Below are 8,477 nucleotides of genomic sequence, written 5' to 3'. Positions count from 1 at the left end.
TATCGGCACGAAGCACAAAACACCACAAGAGCTCCAACCAGCTGCAATGAAGTGTCATTCATAGCCTCAACTAAGAGGCTATGAATTTGCAGCTTAACCTCCTTTCGATCATAGTGTTTACCGAGAAGACCCTTTAAACGAATTAGGAAGTGTTTAATGAATACTACAGACACCGCAGCAGCCGGTAATTCATTCAGCCGCTGCTGAATTGTTCTAAGTGTAGGCATCGTCAAGTCATCAAGGTCATTCTTTTTCCTTTTTGTGAGCTTGCTTACAATTTCTTGATTTCGACGAAACTTCTCCAGAACAAGTTGAGCGATGTGGTGAACCTGCGACATACAAAGAAATTTGTTCCAAGCTCGTTGCCGACTTTGATGTTTTACCGACAGGCAGTCTATCTGCCTCAATACTTGGTGCAGAGGAAGCAGCTGCACTTGGAAAAACTTTGTGACAGGGGAGTTCTTGCAGTAAGTCGTAAGACAGTGACGTCTGCTGGTTATTGTTTACATAAAATGTGCGACACAAATTTTTTTTGATGACGCTGCGTCAGTGACAGACTGAGGTAGCTGAGCACGGGACACCTCGAATCCTCTCCCATATTTTCCCATCAGCGTACAGACGGCGCTGTGGAGAAAAAGAAAACACATTTTATTCTTATATTCAGCCCCATTCTATGTGGCTTTACTTGGCACAAGACATGAACTTTACTAAGAGAACAGCTGATTATAGTTGTGCCACATGGGACTGTTTAGGAACTTCCAGTTTGTACTGAAAATACACTGACGGCTCACTGTACACGTTGTTGGCTACAAAATGTTTTGCTATATTCTTGAATGTTGGTTGTCCTCTGTCACAGTAGAAATCTACCGCAATATCAAACGTGTGCTTTGTAATGTTAGGTCGACCGGGAAAAGAGTGAGAAAAATTGGCATATACTCATAAGACAGCTTGTTCGTGGAAATGCAAAACATTCTTGGTCACTTTGATGAAACGTTTTCGATTTATGCTTTCGGTATGCGTTGACGTTCTTTCTGCTCATTGGGTCTGTGCGTTTGCGCATTCATTGGCCACATACCCATTGTGGCGCGACAGACATTGTAGATGCAATCAGTAGCAAACAAGCTAGCAATGAGCTTTTACCTTCGGCGTTGTATTGCATCGGCCAGGAACATAAAGTGCGGCATGAGAACCCACGACTCCTCAACGCCCGCTGCGCCGGTGTCAGACTTGTGGCAGACATTTCCCAGCCGAAGAAACTTCTACCGAAGGCAGCCCCAAATATGCTGCAGTTCGGCCACTGCATTGCACCTAGTAAAGAAAACGTTTACATATAATAAAGCAGGTTGAACACGTTCATCTACATAAACTCCACTTGTGTCATTTACGCTCCCATCATTTTTAGTTCCCAGAATTAGCCTTACGATATACATCGCCACTGAGTCTACTTCAAGCAACCACTTAAGAAGAAGCTTCAGCTCGGGCCCTACTCCGGCGCGGCCTATTCAAATACATGTAAAACTCAGAAACGCTTCTGTGATATAACCCCTGCACCGATTTTAATGAAATTGGTTACATTTCAAAGATAAAGGTAAATCCTAGTGACCGTTGGTAACGGATTTTCGATTTAGGGCCTGAATATTGTTAAAGCAATTTTCAAAAATTCGAAAGTAGGGAAAAAAATAGCAGGACGTTTGCAAATTAATAGCTCTGCATCAAGAACAGATATCGCGGTTCTGCAAACGACATCTATTAGAGAATTCAAAGCGAACGAATTCTCTGTGAATTGATGTCTTACGTGAATTCATTACGTTGTGTACAAGGGTTCTGCAAAGGCTGTATTTACATATTGCAAAATTTCTTGAGATTCATGTATAACATACCAATATTGTTCGCTTTAAATGCACTATTAGACTCAATTCCCATAATTGTGATATAATTTTCCATTGCTCAGTTACGGAGTTGTAAACTTGATAGTTTCGTTTTCTAAAAACTTTTGATTTTTGTGAATTTTTAATAAAAATTTGTCGACGAAAATCGAAAATTCGAAACTAACAGTCACTAGATTTTAAGCTTTTTTCTTTTAAACGCAACAAACCTAGTCAAATTTGGTGCATTGGTCGAAGAGAAAAATAAATTATCGTTTTACATGTGTTTAGATAGGAGCACCCGAGCTTACGTACGGGGCAGAAAACAGGAGGTGTACGACAAGGTTGCAACTTAAATTGAGGACGACGCAACGAACTATGGAAAGAATGATGGGTGTAACGTTAAGAGATAATAAAAGAGCAGATTGGGTGAGGGAACAAACGCGAGTTAATGACATCTTAGTTGAAATCAAGAAAAACAAATGCGCATGGGCAGGACATTTAATGAGCTGGGAAGATGACCGATGGTCATTATGGGTTAAGGACTGAATTCCAAGGGATGGGAAGCGTAGCAGGGGGTGGTAGAAGGTTAGGTGGGCGGATCAGATTAAGAAGTTTGCAGGGACAACATGGCCACAACTAGTAGTTGACCGGGGTAGTGGAGAAGTATGGGAGAGGCCTTTGCCCTGCAGTGGGCGTAACCAGGATGATGATGATGATGTTGATGAGTATGATGATGATGATGATGATCCGCACTAATGCTTCCTGTTAACCCGGAACACCCACGTAGCAACTGTACATCTACAGTTCTCACTGAAACAGTAAACACATAGTAGAAAAATTAGGCCAGTATACCACGGAAGTAAAAGCGCCGACAGTGAACTGCCCAACTGGAAGTAAATTCAACTACTAAACGTGAATTTTTCCAACAGTATAAACAGCTTAGAGCCGCCAAAATATCATATAAAACACAATACATATTGCACCAAACACTCCACCACTAGCAGTATTGGAAGCGAAACCACCAAGCTGAACCGTCGTAAAAGAAGTTGCTTGAACTTCTCTATGACTGCGTGTAAACCAACTACTAATGACGCTATATCATACATAAGCTAATAGATGGCCCTTAATGCGCATTTTCTGCTTGAACATTGAAAAGGAAACGTTAAATGATGCAATTAGCCGTGCAACATTCTGCCAAGTTGCTTGCAGGCACGCCAAACGCTGCGGTTTTATTTCGAGTAATAACTGCTCGTCACTGTAGAAGTTAGCCCTGAACCTTTTTTAGGGTTTCCTGGCTCCGAGTCTGACAGGGGAAAGACAACGGAGGCGCAATTAACGCCACTGTACTTGAGGGTACGCCGACTTAGTGGCGGGACTGCGAGAACCAGCCGTGGACCGCCGAAAACATTTTCAAAGGTTGCTCGGAGCGGAAATTGCACTTCGCTAGACAAACGCAGCCTTTGACTGATGCACGTATCGACGCATACGTCCAAAAAAAGAAAACAAATAACACTTACCACATTGTTTCAATTTATTCGCTACATCAAGCCAGGTATCGTTCTGGAGGCTGGAGGTCACGGTACGTTTTGAGGTGCTGGTGGTAAAGTAGCTTCCTTTGTCGCACTTCTTCGATCAGCAGCTCATCGCTGCAGAGCGAAGACTCTTCCACACTGCACATCACTTCACAAAGCACACGTACCAACAGACACACGTGCACATGCACAAAATCCCAGGCCACCACGCAGCAGCGTCCGATGGCATCGCCAGCTCGCCGGTTTTCTAATAGAGGAATCTGTGGAGGCCGAAAGCCCCGTGACCGGAAGGTGTTAACCGAAACTGCTTCGCGCATTGGCGGCGTCGGAACAATCGTATCTGTGCTTGTTGTCAAAGTAGCGGGTATTCCAACATTACCGCCCAGTCCTGGTTACAAATTTTGCCTACTTTCAGCTCAAGAGGACCGTAGTGTAAACAAACTACTTGCGCTTTGTGTGTTTACGCTTACAATCCGTGTGTACAATCCGCACATTGCGCCCGCAGTCTGAACGCGGCTTTTTTTGCCCTATCAAGCTGCATAATAGATAAGCAGATATATTGCAGTGAAAAAAAAGTAATGCAAGCATTCACCAATAGCAAATTGCAACATGTAAAAATGAAAACCTGTGTTGCCAATATTTTTCTCAGTAATAGTCCATCGGCTTCTGCATATGCCCGTTATTCTTCGGGAAATCAAGAGAAAGTTTTACAAAGATGCTTGAGCTGCAACGGTGGTTTTTTTACATAGCAAGAGTGCAGTTTTTGTTAGGCGGTGGCTCCATTGGCAGTATCTCTCGGTAGACCACGGTCAAACATTTTCTAAACAGTGTGACCTTTGTTTAACGCGAGAACATGTATACGCATTTATTTAGGAGTACGGCAGGTTAGACAGTTTTACAAAGATCCCTGAGCCGCAACGATGGTTTTTTTTTTTTTTTTACAAAGCAAGAGTGCAACTTTTGATAGGCGGTGGCTCCATTGGCAGTTGCCTGCTTAAGAGCGCCATCAAACTTGTTCTAAACAGTGTGACCTTTGTTTAACGCGTGAACATCTATACGCATTTACTCAGGAGTACGGCAGGTTAGATACGGCAGCTTATAGCACTTGATTGGTGCTACAGTCAGAAGTAAACGATTATATTACAGAATGGTGTCGCAAAGTTATCCACTAATGAACGGGATGTCAACTAGCAATGCTACGGCTGCCTCTTGAAACCAAACCCTGCCTACTTTTTAGTGTTTTTCTTATTAAGAAAAGGTCTTGGGATGCACAGGGCAGTATTTTTTCGACGCTTAGTGGACGAAAGGAAAGCTTGCGCAAACCTATGATATTTAGCAAATAATTTCCTAACAGAAAGTAATCAGGTTTATTCTTTCGCGCTCGCCAAAGAACACGGTAGATGAAATTGGCGAAGTATTCAATATACTGTTACTACTGCAATTCAAAAAGGTAGGTGTATAAAATTGGTGTTATTTGGAGCCGTTATATCAGAGCTACGTCCGCCAATATTCCACATGTTTCAAGCGGAAAGAACGAATTTTTTCCTGAGACAACGCAGTGGAGATTATAACATATTTTCTTGCGGAAACGTGCAATCAGTAACTTGAAATTATCTGGAGAAATAGAATATCTGTAGCAATTGCTCCTTATCTATTCTTTTGTGGGCTCAACCCTCTATTGCAAAAATTCGAAAGGTCAGTGTCAGTGCTGGTGTGCTTAGTAGAAATTGCGAGACTATAGCACTACTTTCTGTGTATTCGTCCTCGTAATATGTCACTAAGAACAAAGGTGTTCCGCTTGACTTTGTCTTGCATTACTCGATGCAGCCTTCTCAGAGCACATTTAGGTGAAACTCAGAATAATTGAATGGAATGTTTCATGTGGGGCACCACGTAAGTAGGGCTGGTTACCGCTTCAATTTCGCTGCCAAGACAAGGGCTCTGATTGTTTGATGAAGTTATCTGATATGTATAGCTAATAAATACTTCAGTATTAAACAGGCAGTTATTCATAATTAACTGTGCAAGGCACCAGCGTTTTCTTAAGTACATTTGTTAGAAAATAATATGCTACTATATAGGCTGCTTTCCTTTACAAAAAGCGAACTGTGTGCCTTCTGTATATTGAGACAATTTGTATAGCTGATGCAAGGAGTTAACGACGAAAAAGAAAAAAACTAATTTTAAATATACAATAGCTATTATGTCCTATAGATACCAGCACTGCTGAATAGTGAACTTCTTTCATCCTACTAGACTTAATCCTTTACCTTTCTCGAGTTCAGCAGATGTCAGTGAAATTCGTTAGAGACGTTCCTCTTCATATGCACGTCGGTCAAATGCTAAGAAACCGCGTAGCTTGGACAGGCGCCGTTTTTTTTTCAAACTAAATTCATCAATTGCCTGAAACCACATACATTGTTGTCTCATTGTTTATTGGCCACATTATGTTATGACCTAAATAACGGTATAAGCAGGGCATGCTGGAAATTATGGTCCCAGTGCACGGTACTCGGCAGCCATTGATACTTCTACTTGTAACGGATGGGGGCATATGTTCACGTTCCGTGAAGAGGGGGCCTATTGCGTGATCTAGTTTATCATGAACCCGCATAATATTAAACCCTACAAAATTCCCTGTACGTTGCGATCGCAAAAATAGGCGTATGTGCGTCTGGTGTACATAAGAGATATATAAAGACATACGTTCAAAGGCAGGACATCTCTCAGCATCAAGTTGTCACAAAATGCACTAAGTGGTGAATAAATAAGGAGTAGTAGCTCTTACCATCAATAAAGGCCACTTGGGAACGCTTCCGAGAAAGACAGTGAGATATTTATTGTGTGCGGAAAGCCGGTGTGGGGCTTCCAAGAGGGCTTAGCAAATTTGCAACTAATTCCCGCTAAATTTAAGCACTCAAAGCTACGTCGGACATTAAGTTTGTTTTGTCAGAAAATTTAACTTAGTACATGTAATTGATGGTTGAAGAAAAGCAACTGAATTACCGTGAGCGTTACCTAGTAAACAAAACAATTCTTAAAATTACGAAAAAACCAAGAAAAAACGTAATTTACTACAAGTAATTCATTTCAACTGATTCACGAAGTAAAAGTATAATTGATACGGCCCGATATCGGGGAACGGGCTACGAAAGAGGTTAGAAACACACATAGCCCAAACGGAAATGTGGGTGTAAGTCGCCAGGAAAGCCTTCGTCTTTAAAAAGAAAAAAGAATAGCCAAAACGTCAAATAATAACTGTATTATTATCCGAAATCTAATCGAGTTTGCATTTCGGCATGCCTTGTATGTGTTGCGGTGCGTAATGATAAACATTTCATTGCGTTCTGACATGAACTTTGATAATCAAGTAAAAAACGAATTGGACATTTGGAATTTAGTTACAGTGCATTTACCTAAGTATATCACACATATTCTACGTCGTGCGTCGGAACTTTAAAATTTTCGCGGTTCCGTATGCGTTTTATTTCTGCAAGAACGCGTTATTTATTCCCAATTCATGAGTGCTTCGCGCAGTGAAACTCCGATAGAAACGAACTCAACTGCGCAGTCTGCTGTTGAATGCGAGGGCTGACGGATCCGCCATCTATCCGAAGTGCCTTGCTTGCGTGGTATGACGCCGGGCGCTCTTCCTAGGCTTGGCTGGCAGCGAAAAGACCACGTGGGAGCCCTTCTGGAGCCCTTCTGCAGTATTTTCTAAACGAGCGAAATATTTTACTGTCAAAATATTAGTGTAGGGCAAACACAAAGCACGAAATGGTTTGCGGTCGCTGTCTCTTTGTAGAATGCGTACAGAACAAGCATCGTCGCCATGGAATCCCCCGAACCAGCTTCTTGCGTGAAAGGTAGGCTCTCGCTGAGACCGAACTACGCGAAGTAAGATTTTATAGCTGCCTGCCTGTATATCCAAGTGGAGCATAACATTATGAAGCCTCAATGCAGCGAGCGCACGGGTCCGCTGCGACCAACTGCGCGTCTGCGTCCATTTAGGCGCCCAAGGTTCCGCTTACGCTGCGAGCGCGTTTTCGCGCAGTGCCATGAGCTGCAGGCCACTGCATGTGAGCATTTAACAGTACGCAACCAACCATTTTTGCGGGGATGCTATCAGAGCTGTTCTAAAAATAATTTGATATAACTAGGGACTTCTACGGCTACCGTGACTTGTGATGTGCGGTCACGACGATGCGATCTTCTTTTTGTTTTCTTTTCTTCTATATTCTTGGATATTGCAACATCATAATTTCTCAGGTTGTGTCGTAGTTTATGTTTATCCGTCTTCTCAGCGAGCAATTTCCTGCTGCGTCTTTTTCTTAATAGAGCACATTCATTGTGTGGTGTTAACACAAACATGACCAACTGCCATGACTTTTTGGGTGCTGCAGTGAATGCAGCAGTTCACTTGAGTGCAGCAGTGAATGAAAGAAGGCGATAGCGAAGAGAGCGCGATGATGAAAGCGGAAGAGGAGGCTACAGTAAAGGCATGTGGCGGAAAGCGGTGTAGCAGAGTATAGCCAAAGGGTGAGGAGAAAAGCAGAAGGCAGCGACAGCCTTGCGATTTTGTAGCCAGCGATTCTGTAGCCAAATAACCCTAGTCGAATCCTTAACGTGGCGTGGCCCTCTGCACTGGTAGTCGAACTCTTGTTCGTAGCCTTGCTTTGTAATCGCGATCGCCTTACAATTACGTCGGGCCCACCACGTTATAGGGACTGAGATTAGGTAAACGAAAACATTGTGCGAGTCAAAGAGCGAGAGACGTCAGAAGCGCTCAGATGACAGGAGGCGTAAATCTATCTTTTTTTCATTCTGCTTCATCTTCTTCTGATCGAGCAGCACGAGGCACGAGACACATGCGCCCGCCCCGTACATGAAAGCTGGCAGAGGAAGAACACGGCGGCTGCCAGGCGAAAGCATTATTATTAACAGTTTTCTCACGCCCGATTCACGACCGATCCCCCAGAGTGTCTATTTCACTTAGGAAAAAGAACAAGGACGAAAATTGGTAGGTACGAAAAAGAGCACGATGGGCCATGCTAAAAAATGCACGCAGCAGAACTAT

This window comes from Dermacentor albipictus, chromosome 9 (assembly GCF_038994185.2).
Source record: "Dermacentor albipictus isolate Rhodes 1998 colony chromosome 9, USDA_Dalb.pri_finalv2, whole genome shotgun sequence".
Classification (NCBI taxonomy): Eukaryota; Metazoa; Arthropoda; class Arachnida; order Ixodida; family Ixodidae; genus Dermacentor; species Dermacentor albipictus.
This window is presented reverse-complemented; position numbering follows the sequence as displayed.